The sequence below is a fragment of the Gymnoscopelus microlampas genome (genome assembly GCF_963454915.1).
Source record: "Gymnoscopelus microlampas genome assembly, chromosome: 24".
NCBI classification, from domain to species: Eukaryota; Metazoa; Chordata; class Actinopteri; order Myctophiformes; family Myctophidae; genus Gymnoscopelus; species Gymnoscopelus microlampas.
The window spans coordinates 10473241-10491641 of NC_139961.1; the positions used below are offsets into that span (position 1 = coordinate 10473241).

Genomic DNA, 18401 nt, shown 5'->3' on the forward strand with positions numbered 1-18401 from the left:
TAAAGTGACACAGATGCGTTCCAGGTATCAATGGGTTAACTAACGTCCATAAGTATATCATGCACAGTATACATCTGCTGCTATGCTGTGATGTGACAATAAAACTGATTCTGGAAGACAGTTGAGCCCAAGGGGAAAGGCCTGTTTCCAATGTCTAGCATGTGCTGTTGCATGGTTTGAAAGTGGTTAAAGACATATGTAACTTTGCCCTGTGTTTACATAACAAAACTAGAAAAGGGCGCTCCTCTGAGCCCCACCAGGCCGGGTTGCCTAGCCAGGGCATGCAAAATTTCCAGGCAAAAAAATATAATTTTATTGTATGATCAAAACAGTTCAAAAGGGCCCGGACCGCTGGCCTAGTGGTCTGGGCACTTAGGCTCAATGATGCCTGACAGCGCGCCGCGGGTTTGAGTCTCGATCCCGACGGCCTTTGCTGCGTGTCACTTAATTGTCTCTCTCCCCGTTTCCTGTCTAACTTCACTTCACTATCAATAAAGATATAAAAAGCCCAAAAATAAATATTTAAAAAAAAGAAGTTATGGACCAAAACATGAAGTGGGCTGTTATAACGCACCTTGAGGCAAAGTAAAAAGAAAGTGCGGGTGGAGGTTCTTCCTTGGCCTACCGAGAGTGTGAATGCAAAGTTTCACTGCAATTGGACGCTGCATTGTTGTGCAAAACGGGCCCCTCCTAAAGACTGATCACTTCAGCAGCTATTGCCATTACACTAATTGCTGAGTATTGTGAGTGTAACAGCTCTATGCACAGCAGCCATATTGTAAAGAACTTGGGGCCCTTCCTTACTTCCTTCACAGGTGATACCATGATACTAATGAAGGCTCTGTTCCATTTAGTGTAGCACAGTGGTTCTCAAACTTTTTAATTTCAAGGACCCCCATGACTAGTCTGAGAGTGTACAAATGGAACCAAATGGACCCCCAAATGGACCATTTTGCACACTCTCAGAGTTACACACCCGTAAGGGGCCATTTGGAACCTCCTCAAGGAACCATGAGGGTCCCTGGACCACACTTTGAGACCCACTGGTGTAGCAGAGTGTTTCCAGTGAGCTAACATGCACAATATCAGCACCTTGACTCTGTTTGACCAGAATGGAACAGAGCCTTCATTAGTATCATTGGTAACACCTGTGAAGGAGGTAAGGGAAGGGGCCCAATTTATTTCCAATATGGCTGCTGTGCATAGAGCCTATATATAACGCTTCTGTCTAGCCTACATTATTATTTGTCCCGGACCGCTCGCTACAGGAACACATTGATTCTGCGCTTCTTCTGAAGCGTTAAAAAAAACAGGGTGAGCCGGGGGAGGGGGGGGGAGAAAAAAAGTGCAGCCTCTTGCAGTTTGGGAAATTGCAGCACCCAGTGCAATTTGAGATACTGTACTGGAAGGTTACCAGCAGTTTGCACTGTCTGTCTGTCTGTCTGTCTGTCGGTTTCATTCTTCTGGGGGACTGTAGGTCTGATAAACGCTGAGAGCGCTGAGTACAGCCAAACAGGGCTTGTTCACCAAGGTGCCAAAATTCACCATGTGTGAGACCTTCTAGAGGTGTCATATAGCAGTGTGGTTCTCAAACTTTTTCCATGTCAAGGAGCCCCAAATTGATATGTATGTGGCCGCGGACCCCCATCTGAACAATATGCTGTGCCAGGGACCCCCAGAAGCAAAGATTTGTGTTAAAAATGTTTGCCTTAAAAAAAAAAAAAAGATTTAAAGATTTGCACCCATTTTCGAGATTTTTCAAAAATAGCAGATCTACAAGCTCGTAGCACGGCACTCTGTGCGTACATTTTTCACGCTACACCCGCCCCCTCCCCTCCCCCCGCTGACAAAATAGTCCCGGGGGGGTGGCACCGAAACGGGTCGTAGTAGCACCGGGCACCACGGACGGGTTAATCCGCTGCATGTACTTAGTTACTTTCCACCACTGCTCTGGGATGAATGAACACTCAGGACTCGCAGGTCAGTGGATGATGTGCGTATACTGACTCGCCCTCTTCTAACTCAGTGGTTCTCAACCTGTGGGTTGGGACCCCAAGGGGGGTTCCACATGATTTTGGGGGGGGTCCCCAGTTGACAGTGAAGTGGAAATTTAAGGACTTTTAAGACCTTTTTAATACCTCGAAAACAAAGAAAAGAAAAAGACCATTGCTGCATCAAAAGTAATCAACAAACTATACTATAAAAACTGGTCAAACATTGGCCAAATTGTCAAATAATATAAGGAGGAAAAAAAAAACACACAATATTTATCTGTGACAAGCTAATTTGAATGCCTCAACTCTTACATTCTAAAGTGCTCGTCAGGGTGGGGGGTCCCCATGAGGTTCAAATATGATGGTTTTAGGGGGTCGCAGGCTTAAAAAGGTTGAGAACCACTGTTCTAACTAACAGTGCAGAAGGAAGGAAGGAAGGAGGGACATTCATTCCATTCTGCCTGCTGGTAAACGCATCCGTCTCGTTCTTATATACGCTCCCCTCCCCTCCCTCCCATTCCCCCCGTTTTACTTTGTGTTTTATGTCTTTCTTTCACATCTCCCCACCAGGCAGGCCTCTCTCTGGCCCACTGCGGCATGGCTGAGTGCAGCAGGGTGGTGATGCTGTCCTGTCTGCTCTCTTGGCCCAAAGCCTGTGAGACACACACACACACAGTGGTGGAGAAAGTACTCCATTTATTTTTTACTTAAGTAAAAGTATCAATACCGCAATGTCGAAATACTGCGCTTGAGTGAATTGAAAATGCGCTTGAGTAAAAGTACAAAAGTATTGGTATCAAAATGTACAAAAGTAAAAGAACTAAAATGTTTGAAAATAGCAGATCTACAAGCTCACAACGCGTCGCGGCTATTTTCAAATGGCCTAGGTATAAAATAGGGCTAAAGTGGTTAATGGATGTTTTATAATGTAATCATTTATATCTGCAAAGTAACTAAAGTTTTCAAATAATTGTAGTGGAGTAAAAGTACAACATTTGCCTCCGAGATGTAGTGGAGTAGAAGTAAAAGTATAGGCAATTGGAAATAGTCCAGTAAAGTAAAAGCACCTCAAAATTGTACTTAAGTACTTGAGTAAATATACTTAGCTACTTTACACCACTGGAAACACACACACACACACACACACACACACACACACACACACACACACACACACACACACACACACACACACACACACACACACACACACACACACACACACACACACACACACACACACACACACACACACACACACACACCTAAACTTGTGAGGACATAACATTTTAGGACAGCATTTTTATGAGTGCCATTGTAGGCTTGTAAGACCCAGCTGTGTTCCGTCTGTGTGCAACACCGTCATAACAGAAGTATAAATCATCACATTATAAAATGTAAATACTGTACATCATCTGAAGGGAATCCCACTCAGTAAAAGAAAAACACCAGACCAGTTACTGGCCTAAACTATAGAATAAAGGCTAGCAGATGTTTATTGTTAAGCAAGGTTTCACTGAGTGTTATTTCATATTGCATTGCGATATCTCGTTTAACCCATCAAAAGGCCTGAGGCCAATTCTACAAATGCCTTCTAAATCCTAACAGTTTTTTGGGAAAAAAAACGTATTTTGCTATATCAGTGGTTCTCAATCTTTTTCATGTCAAGGACCCCCAAAAATGTATGTATTTGGCTGCGGACCCCCATCTCAAAATATGTTGTTCCAGGGACCCAAGCAAAGATTTGAGTTACAAATGTTCGCTTTAAAAATACATATATTCAAAGATTTGCACAAAATTGCCCAATTTTTCAAATATAGCAGATCTACAAGCTCATAGCGCGGCACTCGGTGCCGCGCTATGAGCTTGTATATCTGCTATTTTTGATTAGCCAAAGAAATCTAAAATGACATTCTTATAGCCATAGATATGCTGTGTTCTAAGCCAGTGGTTCTCAAAGTGGGGTCCGAGGACCCCTGGGGGTCCCCAGCCCAAAACAATATCTTAGATGTTTGGACATTTTTGTATTATTTAGATTTTCTTTTTTACATAAATCTTCTCTGCTGGGGTTCCCTGGCACAAAACCTTTTCAGATGGGTGTCTGCTGCCAAATACATATCAATGTGGGGGTCCTTGACTTGAAAAAGTTTGAGAACTGTTCTAAGTAGGGCTGTGAATCGTCTGCTATCTCACAATTCCATTCCGATTCTTGGGGTCACGATTCCGACTTTTTTTCAATTTCTTCAAAACAAACGATTCTAGATTCAAAAAACATTTGTTTCCGATTCAAAACGTTTTTTTCCGATTCAGAACTTTTCTTATCATTCAAAACGATTCTCCATTCAAAACATAGGATTTCAGGATCTACTCCAGTCTGCTGGCATGAGAGCAGAGTACATTTACGTAGCTTTTATAATTGTAAAGGTGTTATCAACTAAACACACAAAGATAAATCCAAGATCCCCAAAAAAACGTTTTTTTTTTTTTTTTTTTCAAAAAATCTATTCTGAATCGGCCAACAGTAGAATCACGATTTTTTCTGACACCACTAGATAAGCAGACCGGTTTGCAACGCATATCTACAAGCTCATAGCACGGCACTCGGTGCCGCGCTATGAGCCTGTAGGTCTGCTACTTTTGAATAGCCCAAAGTATAAGATAATGGTTATAGCAAAAAAATAAAATCTAAAATGACACAGCATGCGTTCCAGGACTCAATGGGTGAAGACCTGCAGGCCAGGGTGCCATTATAGACACATCCAGGTGTCACCTGGTTCATGCCAGCATGTCAGTCCACAGCCGTGTGTCCTTGAACAAGGTGCTGACTCTTTAGAAATCTGCCTAAAAGTTAAACTGCCAACAAGGCAGAGGATGGTGGTCATTACGGCCACTGACAGGCACACTTTGTATTCTATACTTTTACCAACGTCATGAAGAGAGCCCTCCACTCACTCACCAGCACCATGGAACCAGAACCGCTGACTATGCACTGTATTATTAACCGCCAATTAACCGCCAATGAAGACCTGAGGCCGATTCTACAAATGTCTACAAAACATGTCATGTCAAGGACCCCCAAAAGTATATGTATTTGGCAGCATCCCCATCTCAAAATATGTTGTTCCAGGGAGGGACCCCTAGAAGCAAAGAGTAGAGTTAAAAATGTTTGCTAACCTACTATCCTATCAATAAAGGGCATGAAATGCCAAAAATAATAATAATAATAAAATGTTCGCTTTAAATATATATATATATATATATATATATATATATATATATATATATATATATATATATATTGAAGAATTTGCACACATTTTCACGATTGTTCAAAAATAGCAGATCTTGTCATTTTTTATGACAAGAGGCATTGTAGATTTGCACACACAGTAACTTGCCATCAATAGCTAAAGACTTGACAGAGATGCCAAACGGTTATTATGTCTTGTTTTCCCAGAATTCTACGGCAGAGTAATGGCTCTACTGCATGATTGTGACGTGGGAAACACAATTCACAGATGTATTAGATAAACAGCTTAAATCGTTTACTTAAAACTGCACATCTCGACAGCCTAGATGATAGATCTGTTGTTTTTTTGCTGAATGTTGGACTAGTATGTGTGACATGCTCAGAATAGGGACGCTATAGGGTTCATGATGTGGTTCAATAACTAATGGATTAGTTGACACGGTCTTATGACTATTAGTCTGCTAATAAAGTCATTAGTCAAGGACAGTCTTAACCCTCCCTGGCCTGTTTGGATGCCTTCACCACAGTGTCTTGTGACAAGAGAGCATGCGGTTATCCTACAGAGAAATCATATCAAAACCAATTCATTGCTGAGAAGCTTCGACAACATTGACCCGTGTCTGGCTACGGATGGGGAGTGGGGAGGGGGAATTCATAACAGATTATTCACACAGTAAAAAGGCATAATATGGATTGTGTTTGGTTTTGATTTCAGATGCCACACACACAGTATGTAAATTCACGGGGTGAGTTCTCTGCTTCATCTCATCTGTCTGTGACTCATCTCTCTCTCTCTCCCACTCAGCTCCCAACTTCTATGTCTCTCCCTTTCTGTCTCTCTCTCTCGCTCCCTCTCTCCATCTGCCTCTCTGCTGCACGCCTATTTGCTATTTCACTCCATCTTTACCTCTCGGTGAACCTCACCCCCTCTGTTTCCCCTCTGTCTCCTTTTCTCCATCTGTTTTTTTGTGGTGTTTACATTGATGATTCCAGTCTTTTTAACAGGATAAACCCCATGAGATGTGCCATCTCGTTTTCGAGGGGGTCCCGACTCCCGACATAAATACATGTCACAGTCATTACGTACCGTATACAAAACAAAGACAAAAACAAATCGTATATACTGTACATACATACTGTACATAGACAAAACAACAACAAAAACATACAATAAACTGGGCAAACCTTGAAAAACATCACAGCCTTAGGATGGCATCAAATCCAGAAATAGAATGATACATACAATACTACAGTATGTTCAATACAGTGAGTGCAAAAATGAAATAACGGGGGCGCCGATGGCCTAGTGGTTAAGGTGTGTCGTGGAATTTTGATCAATCAGTAATCAATAAGGCAGTGGTTCTCAAACTTTGACACTTATTAGCCCGCGGACCCCCATTTGAAAAGATAATATGCCAGGGACCCCCATAAGAGAAGATTCTTACGGCTCTATCAGTGATTCTAAATCATTGTAATTTAAGGACCCCCAGTTTGACATGCATTAGGGCTACGGACCCCCATTTAATGGCATTTCTATCTCTGGGACCCCAATTCATATTGTAAAATCAATGTTAATGTAACTCTGAGAGTATACAAATGGAACCAAATGGACCCTAACGGGTCCATTTGGTTCCATTTGTACACTCTCAGAGTTACAGACCCATAAGGGTCCATTTGGTTCCTATAAATCATTTAGCTGGGGAACCCCTGGTATCCCCTCAAGTACCCCTGGGGGTCCCCGGACCCCACTTTGAGAACCAATGCAATAAGGCACATAGGAGTCGAGACAATATTCTAGGTGGAGGTGGTTATGCTTTATGTACATGATATCATGGTCAGAAGTACATTAACACTCATGTCAGTGGTACGGTAGTTCTGCCCCGAGCCCAAGGCAGAGATCATAGTTATACTGTCGCAGCCTGAAGGACAAACTGAACCATAACAAGATAGGCTGTACCAAAACAATAGCTATTAGGCCTAGTGGAGACATCTAGGAAGTATTATAAGGGATGGTATAATATAAAGGTTAGATATAAAGCAGCCATATAACTTCTTCCTCAGGTGCATACCACATACAGGCTCTAATGCGACGAGGGTTCGATTCCCGAGCCCGACGGCCTTTGCTACGTGTCACTCCCTGTCTCTCTTCTTGTCAAGTCTTCACTGTTACTATCCAAATAAAGGCCAAATAAATATTTGTTTTTGTTATTATAATGAAATAAAACGGTACGATGGCAGGTTTACCCAGGTTAACATGTTTAAAAACTAGGAATGTTTCAGTCTGAAGGAGCTTTTAAAATATAGACATGCTCTCAGCCCTTCTCTCTATCTCTCTGTCATGCTGTCTCTCTCTCTCTCTCTCTCTCTCTCTCCCTCCCTCACCCATACTCAACAAGTGTTCATTGTGCACGTTTTTTGCTGCAGTTGATCTTTGTATAGACAGCGAAAGGAAGCAGGTCCTAATTAAGAAGGGGAGATTGGTTTTACTGTAAAAATGTTTTTTTCCCCTTTGATTTTGCCTCCGTCTTGAGAGATTAGCCATTCACAACCAGGGGCACCGGAACAACTTTTGAAGGGGGGGGGGGGGGGGGGCACACACACACACACACACACACACACACACACACACACACACACACACACACACACACACACACACACACACACACACACACACACACACACACACACACACACACACACACACACACACACACACACACACACACAGCTTACAATTACAGAAAGTCACGTTTTCGCGGGAAAGAAACAATATTTGATCTTATCATGCTGCTTCAGCATACTTCTATAACTAAAGTTATGGCTAAATAACGCTTTGATGTCATGTGGGCTACTAATAGTAGCGTACTGTAGCCTACATGATGTCAAAGCGTAGTTATAACTGCAGGATAGAACAAAAACAACTCGCAAAAAAATACCTAAATTCACCCAAACATGGTTGAGTGCAGCCTATTTGAGAACGTGTTGATTGGACACAGACTTCAGTTAATATATCGTCTCTGTCGGGTGGAAACCTCATATGTCCAAAACCGTTACTTTTCAGGATTCAGATTCACATATAGCAAAAATAGCAGATCCACAAGCTCAAGCTTCGAGCTTGCGGATCTGCTACTTTTGATCCTTTTGTGTGACGCTGTAGTGTGATCAAGTAGGGCGTTAATTTACAAAGAAAAAGACAAAAAGTTAGAATATGGAGATAAGAGTTTTCTGCCCGACAACACCGATATATTGTGAATGGGCGCAACAGGTGTCCGGGTTTGTTACCGTAAATAATGAGACCTAATTGTTTAAAACCATCACTATACTGTACAGTATAGTGATGCACACTTTCAGATGCAGTTATGAATATATATATTCTGTATATATATATATATATATATATATATATATATATATATATTCTGTATATATATATATATATATATATACACACACACACAAACGCATACACGCACACACAAACAAAACCCACTTGCTCACACATGCAAGTCATATCTGATGATGCGGGATGCGCTTATGTAACAGTTGAATGAATAATTTATAAATGTCTGGTAAATGGACGAGCATCCATTCCCACCACATGCGCAGGAAAGTGAAACCTGGCTCTTTCTGTGTGTGTGTGTGTGTGCGTGTGCGTGTGTGTTTGTGTGTGTTTGTGTGTGTGTGTGTGTGCCAAGCATAGGACCCCCAGAGAGAGACACATGGTATCAGGGATGGAAACGTGAGTTTTGTCTCCGTAAGAGGTGTGTGTGTTCTGCTGTCATCACTACAAGACCATGTGATCTGTCCCTGACACGCTGCAAAAAAACTGTCCATATCTGCAAGTCACTGGATTTCACATTAAAGCCTTCAAATCTTACAAAACAACACCCCAAAAAAATATGATTTGTATACATTTAAGATACCCTCGATACCCTCATACCCAAAGTGAGTCTTGCAAGCAATCTGCCCAGGGCTAAATAAATATATATATATTTTAGCTGTGGTAGATGTGTCTGCTTTCCAGGCTAATTCAGTGTACTTGCAATAAGCAGACACACATCCACATGGCTAAGCTTAACCCTTGACCTAGTGGTTTTCAAACTTGTTTAGTATCAAGGATCCCCAGTTTGGTATCAATGCATTAGGGCAGTGGTTCTCAACCAGTGGTCCGGGGACCACCAGTGGCCGAAATTATTTAACATAGCGTCACAATCATTTGAAACACTTTAGCTTTGGCTAGTACAAAATAGCAGATATACAAGCTCATAGCACGGCACCGAGTGCCGCGCTATGAGCTTGTAGATCCGCTATTTCTTTTTTTTTTATCTTGAAAATGTGTGCAAATTTTTGAATTTATATGTTTTTAAAGCGAACATTTGTGACTCAAATGTTTGCTTCTGGTGGGTCCCTGGCGCAAAACAATTTCAGATGGGGGGTCCGCGGCCAAATACATATACATTTGGGAGTCGTTGGCATGAAAACTGACCCCTACAGACAGTGTTTGTTTTGGTTCTACAAAAACGTCCCCGTCCACCAAAACAAACAGTGAAAACACCAAAATACAGCGAGAAGGCACTGTGTTTCTGCAGGTAAGCATCACCTCCAATAGCCACACACACACACACACAGTTTTGTTATGTAAACACAGGGCCTGCCAGATCGGCCCTGGTGGTCGCAGAACAGATTCCTGGCCAGGCCAGCAATGTGTCGATGTGTGTCCCTGAGCATTCAACTGTATTATCAAACGCAACTAGTTTGATGTCCAAACTGTGTCCTGGTAGGATGGAACACACACACACACACACACACAAACACACACACACACACACACACACACACACACACACACACACACACACACACACACACACACACACACACACGCACACGCACACGCACACGCACACGCACACACACACACCTTATAGGCTACATAGGCTACACAGACACTCTTCCATTCCAAATCAATGTGCTTCCAGGTGACCTTGACTCTCACAACGTAACAAGAAACCACCGCTGGCTGCCACAATGACCGCACTGAACCGCACACGCACACACGCACACACACACACAAATAATAAGATATGATAGGTTTCCACACACGCATGCAGGACTACCTCTCTCAGACACAAACAAACAAGCACATAATGTGTGTGTGCATGCATGGATTAAATCAAAATAAATCAAATGTTTGTTAGGTCAAGTCCTAATAGGTCATCACAGTATGAAAAGAGCCCCCCCCACACACACACTAGTGCTGTGTTTCATAAACAATTAGCACAATATGTAGAATGATGTTTTGGTTGCCATACAACCAACCAGTTGAAGAAATTGCAGATTTGATGCTAAAGTCAGTCATTTTGTAGGTAAGGTAGGGTAAGTGATATTTTTTGGTATGTTTTAAAGTATTAGGTTAAAGTAGTATATTCTGATAGTAATCATTGCTACAGAGCGTTTGTTCGGTCACAGGGGTCTCTCCAGCTCTTTAGTAAACAGAATATACGTACATTTTCAGGTAGGTGACAAATTGTAAGCCAATCAGGAGAGAGCACTGAAAATGCACTTTCTGTTTAATAAAGACCTGGAGAGACATGGAGACTCCTTTTACTGAACAACACTCTATAGCAATGAGTACTATCAGAATATAGAGCTACATTTAACACTTATTATAACCAAAGTAAATCACTTACCCTACCTTTAACCTTTACTTTTGTGAAATATCTGAGATCATTAGGATTTCCTGGAAGATTGAACATACATTCTATTGCTAGTTTGACCACTTCTAAAACTCTTTAATCTGTAAATAACGATTAACCGAAAATAGCCCATCTACAAGCTTACAACGCGTCGCAGCTAGGGATGGAGCTCGTTAATTTTTATTGATAATGAGCACCTTATCGAACCTGCTTATCGAACCGAGCTTTTATCGAGCCCACTATCGATCTTTTTCTATTATTAAGAAAAAAGACGTGAGGCGAAAAATTCTGAACAGAACCGGTATCTTTTTTTATTGGCCAGTTGTAACAGTGAGTTTGTGGCTGACCACTATCTAAAATTAAATGAAGATGACAAAAGTAAAAAATATTTTTGCCTATCATTAAAACAACCATTCATATAATGTGCAATAAGTGTTAAATGGCTTTATATTATGAATAGTACTGTAATAATTACTATAAAATCTCCATGTCTCTTCAACTTTTTATAAACAAAAAATGCATAGTTATTTTTTCTATTCTTTTTTCTTTGTTTTAACCAAAATATATCACGTGCACTACATTTTACTAGGGCATTCAAATACAGTACTTTTCTAACAGACAGAAGGCAAGTGACCTTTTTACTTTTGGAAAATAATATTGAAGAAACGGTTAATGTGTGTACTGTCACTTTAAAAGCGCAATGTATACTTCATCGTACGACGGTGTCACGCACCAAACATGGCCGATCTCCAAGCTCACATGCGTCTGTTCGCACCACGTTGTGAGCTTGTAGATCTGCCATTTTCGGCAACGATAGACTGAGGGACGGGCAGCGCTGTTTGGCACAACTTGCAGCTATCAATACACTTTTAGACCAACATGTTTGTGCCAGCGTGGGTGATTAGATTTATTTCTTGATCGCCTCTTGTTTTGATAGTTTAGACATGACGTCATGGGCCGCTACACTCGATAACAGGCTCGACAAGCCTAAAGCTTATCGAAAACCGGGTCTCGATAAATTCATGCCCGGGTATATAATGGACCCGGTTTTCGAGCTCCATCCCTAGTCGCAGCGCGAGTCCGCAACGTGCTGTAAGCTTGAAGAAAGACTATTCTCGGTGCATGACATGCTTTCATTAGAAGAAAACAAAAGTGAGTGACAGCCACAGCCACAATACTAGAGGGAGGGAAAACAACGATCTGGTAACACCCACCTATAAAACAAACATGGGTAAAGTATGTCTCCTTCTACAGCACTGTCTGCCACCCAACAAGTGTGGAATGCCCTGACCCCATCCCTTAAAACATGTGGATCACAGGCTTTCTTTAAAAACAGGCCTGAAAATCCACCTTTTCAGGAGGCCAGAGGGGGAGGTAGTTATCACTTATCCCTTAGACAGGTGATCACCCCCCCCCCCTTTTTTCCTACTCCATTATATTTGTGATGATATTGAATTTGTGTTATTTGTTGTGTTGTTAAGTTTGATGAATTGAATACATAGGACCCCAATGGAAACAAGACCGCAAGGAAGTGTTTGTCTGTTACTCGTGCTGTTTCGCATTTCTGTCTAATAAAAAGAACAAATCTGTGTGGGTGTGTGTGTGTGTGTGTGTGTGTGTGTGTGTGTGTGTGTGTGTGTGTGTGTGTGTGTGTGTGTGTGTGTGTGTGTGTGTGTGACGTGCGTGTGTGAGAGAGACAGTGATCACTGTCTTGTCGCCACAAGCCTAGAGAACAGCAAGTGAAACTGGGAAATGACCAATAACCATTCTAACCACACAGCTTACAGTCAAAACTGTTTTGGTTTCTCATAATAACACAATGCTACAGTATACTCACTGATGTTGTTGTTGGCGCATACGACAACCTATGGCCCTGTAAGAAGGCCAGTCCACACCGATACAATGCAACTCCTTGCAACTGCAAGTTGCAACCATCATCCCCAAATCGCAGTTGCATTGGTGTGACCTGTGGAAGGGCCTTAAAGAGATAGTTCACCCCAAAATAACTTGTTTTTCTATTGATAAGTCACCCCATGGAGACTTGAATTCAAGGATATGTTTTAGTTTTTGTCACATTCCTAAGCCAATAATTTGATGACCAGCGGACCGGTAGGCAGAGGTTCCGGTAGGAGACACAAAGAGTCTCCTTTGTATCTCCTACCGGAACCTCTGCCCTACTGCTCCGCTGTACTGGACTGGCCTTAACACTATATAGCATTGGTTCTTCAAACCTTTTTTTTATTTATTTCAAGGACCACCATAACCCTGAAGAGCGTCCACCAAATGGAACCAACAGAGTTACAGACCTGTGAGGGGCCATTTGGTGCCCAAACCCTTTCCTGCATGTGTCCCCCATGGGACTAAAGGGGATTGTTTGATGTGTCACTCTTACAATGGTGGCGTTAGATCTGGTGCCATTTTCTGATATCGCACACACGCACACACACACACACACACACACACACACACACACACACACACACACACACACACACACACACACACACACACACACACACACACACACACACACACACACACACACACACACACACACACGTGTAAAAAGTACACAATACTCTGTGACAAGTAAAAGTCCAGAATTCAAAATGTACTTGAGTAAAAGTACAAAAGTATTGACATCAAAATGTACTTACGGTACTCAAAATAAAAGTACTCATTGTGCAGAATGTCCCATTTTAAGTTTTCAAATGTATAAAAATCTTTTGAAAATAACCGATCTACAAGCTCACAATGCGATGCATATTTTCAAATGGCCGAAATGTATATAGGGCTGAAGTGGGTAATTGTGTGTTAATTAATAATCAGAACCTACAAAGTAACTAGTAACTAAAGTTTTCAAATAATTGTAGTGGAGTAAAAAGTACAATATTTGCCTCTGAGATGTACGTGGAGTAGAAGTAAAAGTATTGGAAATTGTAAATACTCAAGTCAAGTACAAATACCTCAAAATTGTACTTATAAGTACAGTACCTGAGTACATGTACTCAGTTACTTTACACCACTGCACACACTGTATCCCAAGTTGCATAACACCACACACAACAGCTAGACTTGCTCTTGAGGCAGCACTAGCATTATGTGTGACCTGGTCACACGCAACTCAAAGACACAATATAGTTTCAAATAGCCTACCATGTCTGTTTCCCCCCTATTATGTCCCACTTTACCTTTTTAAATGACATCTAGTGGTGTTATGTGGGGCTTGTGTCTGACTGGTGCAAGCCAGCAAAACACAACAACATCTTAAAAAATACCTTTCTATAATATATCCCATTGGATCTCATTCTTTTCTATATTATGCCATACAGTCAGTTTCAACTAATTGCATTCTGTCTGGCTTTGATGCAACTGAAGTAGAATGTTCCCAATGTTCCAATAGCCTTGGATCAAGACTATCATAGATGTATGTGATCGATTCTGATTCTCAGAATCGATCACACCATAGGCTACATCTATGATAGTCTTGATCCAAGGCTATATAACCACGTTTAAAAAAAAACATGCAGTAACCAAGCAGCAGCAGCAGTGTTATGTTTATGTGAAGTTGCCTGCAGTGTGTAAACAATGATCCATGATCAGCCATTAGTTTGATTATCTCTCTCTCTCTCTCTCACTCACACACACACACACACACACACACACACACACACACACACACGCTCTCTCACACACACACACACACACACACACACACACACACACACACACACACACACACACACACACACACACACACACACACACACACACACACACACACACACACTATTAGTAAACAAACAGCAGTTACTTACCTACCCGTATCGTCTCTATGTCGTCTGACAGTTACTTAGTATCCATTTCGCCAGAGTCCAAATGTTATGTTGCTACAATGTTGTCATGTAGCAACATTGTTGCAGCTTGCTCTGCTGCCTGTGTGTGTGTGTATGAATGTGTAATGTATGAGTGTGTGTTCGTTCGTTCGTTCTTTCCTTCCTCCTTCTCTCTCTCTCTCTCTCTCTCTCTCTCTGCAGTGACTTGCCCCGCCTCCCTCTCTGACGTCATCATACACCCGCCCCGCCCTCTCTGATCTCAAATAAAATGTCTAAAACATTGTGATGTCTTCAATCCATATAGTTATAATGTGACAATTGAAGGATTTAAGGATGATACCTCAAAAAGGGGGGGGGGAATAAGAAAAAATGCCATTACTGCATCAAAAGTAATATACAAACTATACTATAAACTAAGGGTGGGCAACTTTGATGATGGAGAGGGCCACTATATTTCCACACTCACTCCAGAGGGCCACATTGTATACTGCCGGGCAGACACCTCTTATCTCTGTATTTTAAGTTTTTTCGTAAATGAATGCCGTACTTCGCCATTCTATGTCACACAAATGTAGCAAAAGTAGCCGATCTACAAGCTCAAAACGCGTCACGTTTTGAGCTTGTAGATCTGCTATTTTTGCTATTTTTGAATTGAAATCCAGATGTGTTTTTTTTGCTATTTTTGAATTGGAATCCTGAAAAGTAGCATTTTTATTAAATTTCAAATGCATTTAGTTATACTTATGTTAACTTTATGAACTTAAATACAAATACATTGGACATAAAAAAGACAATAGAATTTAATACTAGTCATTAAGCGACTTTATAGACTGAAGTAATTAAGGCGGGTCATGTTTGCACGTTTGGAATTGTAACAGCTGAAATCAATAATATATCAGTATTCCGATATTAATCTGCGGGCCACATTAAGTGAAGGTGGGGGCCGCATGTGGCCCCCTGGCTGCCATTGTCAAACACTGGCCAAATTGACAAATAATATACGAAAGAGACTACAGTTTTTTTTTTTAAATAGCCGATCTACAATCTCATTGTGAGCTTGTAGATCTGATATTTTCACAATCTGTGTAACTGAGTCAAACTAAATGTAATGCCTCAACTCTTACATATAATATTATTATAATATTTAATATAAATTATAATTGGTATATTATTAGTAGTAGTAGGCTATTACTAGACAATTGCTGCTGCTTATGCTGCTGCCGCTACGTTGATTATTGCTACTGCTGAATTCATAATAATAAATGATATTCATTCGGTTCATCTGCCTTGATTGAAGTTCATTGAACCATAGGCTGTAGCCCTCTACCGCCACCATGTGGATACCATATGAAACCTTGGGCCTGACCAAATGGGAATGCACTGGATGCTTTGAATTTGCCAAAATCAAGAAAACACTCAGACTGCATGCTGATACCCTCTGAGCCACCTTGCAAACAGTTGCAAGAAATCGTTGAGGCCTGTTAGCTCAGCTGGTCACAGCGTGGTGCTAATAACACCATGGTTGCGGGTTCGATCCCTGTATGTGCCATAGAGTACTGACTAGAATGTATCTCTATGCATCTCTAACATGCAAAATCTCTCTTTTGTTAGGCAAAACTGTCTCTATGCACATCCAATATGCTCTTCACTATCCAGCAAGATTATGCCACCAAACACAGAGTCATAATGCCTGATGGACATTTCAGACAACTACCTTTCTTACAGAAATAATACAAAAGATGATAACGACTGCATGGCCCAATGGATAAGGCGCCTGACTATGAATCAGGAGATTGACAGTTCGACTCTCTTAGTTTCCGTGTAACTGTCAAAGTTACCTGAAATGAACACAACGTGGTACTTGTAGAAGTAACTGGTTGACTTTCCGTTAAACCTGAGATTCAAATTCAGTCAACTGATTGATCCTCATGGCTGTAACAGATTTCAGTCTTTGTCCAGTAAAAACTGAGTGGTCTTCACGGCTCTGACCAATATGCTCTTCACTGCATTATCCAAACACACAGCTATAAACCTGATGGACTTTTCATCCCACTAACATTCTGACAGAGAGAATATATCATAGACACACAATGCGTGTGGTGTAAGTCGTAAGGCGTCTGACTTCAAATCAGAAGCTTGAGAGTTTGTGGTTGCCTACCGTGTAAATGTTAACTGAAATTATTCGTAACTTGCTATCTGTAGAACTAACTGCTTGGCTCTCTGTCAAACCTGAGTTTCAAATTCAGGCAATTCATTGATCTTCATGGCTGTGACTGATTTCACTCTTTGTCCAGTAAAAACTGCATCACAGTGTTTGATTTGGCCAGGTTAATCATGCCTCTTTTAGTTATGTCAAGTAAAATGGAGGGTCTTGAGCTCTTTCACTAAAATATACTTCAAAGCTGACCTTGGGCCTCGACCAAACGGGAATGCATTAGTTCTACAAATAGCAAGTTACAATTCATTTCTGTTAACTTTACAGTTACTCGGTAGGCCAGAGAAACATGGTCTGTTTCCACTGAGTCTTCTCTGAGTAATGAGAGGAACTAGCAGCGCATGCACACTAGACTACCTAGAGGACAAGTTCAGAAAGAAAAACAGGTTAATACAATGGTCTTGCACTGCCACCTATTGACCAAGATTATTATTGTTTTTAGGTGAAAAGATAATATTGTAGTGTCCCCATGATGCCACAACTTCCCCCACTGAGGTAGCTAGGTTCATTGGCGCAGGGGGTTGTTGGCGGGACTGTTGAGCCATCGGTCATGGGTACTACTCCGGCTCGGGGGGTACTTCTCGGCCGTTATAATATAATGACAGAACCTGGTTTAGTGGGCATCACATCAGATTTATTGGGCTATTCAAAAATAGCTGCTATACAAGCTCATAGCGTGGCAAATGTAGATCTGCTATTTTTTTTAAATCATGAAAATGTGTGCAAATCTTTGCATATATATTTCTTGCAACTAACTGTTTGCAAAGTGGCTCAGGGGGTTTCAGCATGCAGTCTGTGTGTTTTCTTGATTTTGGCAAATTCAAAGCATCCAGTGCATTCCCGTTTGGTCGAGGCCCATGGTCAGCTTTGAAGGATGTCATAGTAAAAAAGCTCAAGATCCTCCATTTTAGCTGACACAACTAAAAGAGGCATGATTAATATGGCCAAATCAAACACTGTGATGTAGTTTTTACTGGACAAAGAGTGAAATCAGTCATAGCCATGAAGATCAATGAATTGGCTATATTTGAAACTCAGATTTGAACGAAGAGCCAAGCAGTTAGTTCTACAGATAGCAGGTTAAGATTAATTTCTGTTAACTTTGACATTTATACAGTAGGCCAACTACGAAGGGACTCAAACTTCCTATCTTCTGATGCGAAGTCAGGCGCCATGTCCATTAGGCCACGTATGTCTGTGATGTATTCTCTCGGTCAGCATGTTATTGGGATGAAAAGTCCATCAGGGTTTTTAGCTGTGTGTTTGGCGGCATAATGTTGCTGGATAGTGCTGTGAAGAGCATATTGGTCACAGACGTGAAGACCCCTCAGTTTTTACTGGACAAAGACTGAAATCTGTCACAGCCATGAGGATCAATCTGAATTTGAAACTCAGGTTTAACAGAAA

At 41.3% G+C, this 18401-nt stretch overlaps 1 protein-coding gene across 8 annotated transcripts in view; it reads right to left on the reverse strand.

Annotated features, from left to right (window-relative positions):
* Nucleotides 1-14904, reverse strand: part of LOC311040496 (inositol polyphosphate-4-phosphatase type I A-like) — an 81675-nt gene extending 66771 nt beyond the window's left edge. For 6 of the 8 annotated variants that reach the window (XM_084050819.1, XM_084050818.1, XM_084050820.1 and 3 more), the window contains exon 1: nucleotides 14762-14904. The gene's annotated coding sequence lies outside the window, so the exon portion shown is untranslated. The remainder of the gene's footprint in view (nucleotides 1-14761) is intronic. The other 2 variants (XM_084050814.1, XM_084050815.1) reach the window with 2 other exon arrangements.
* Between the last annotated feature and the right edge of the window lie 3497 nt (nucleotides 14905-18401).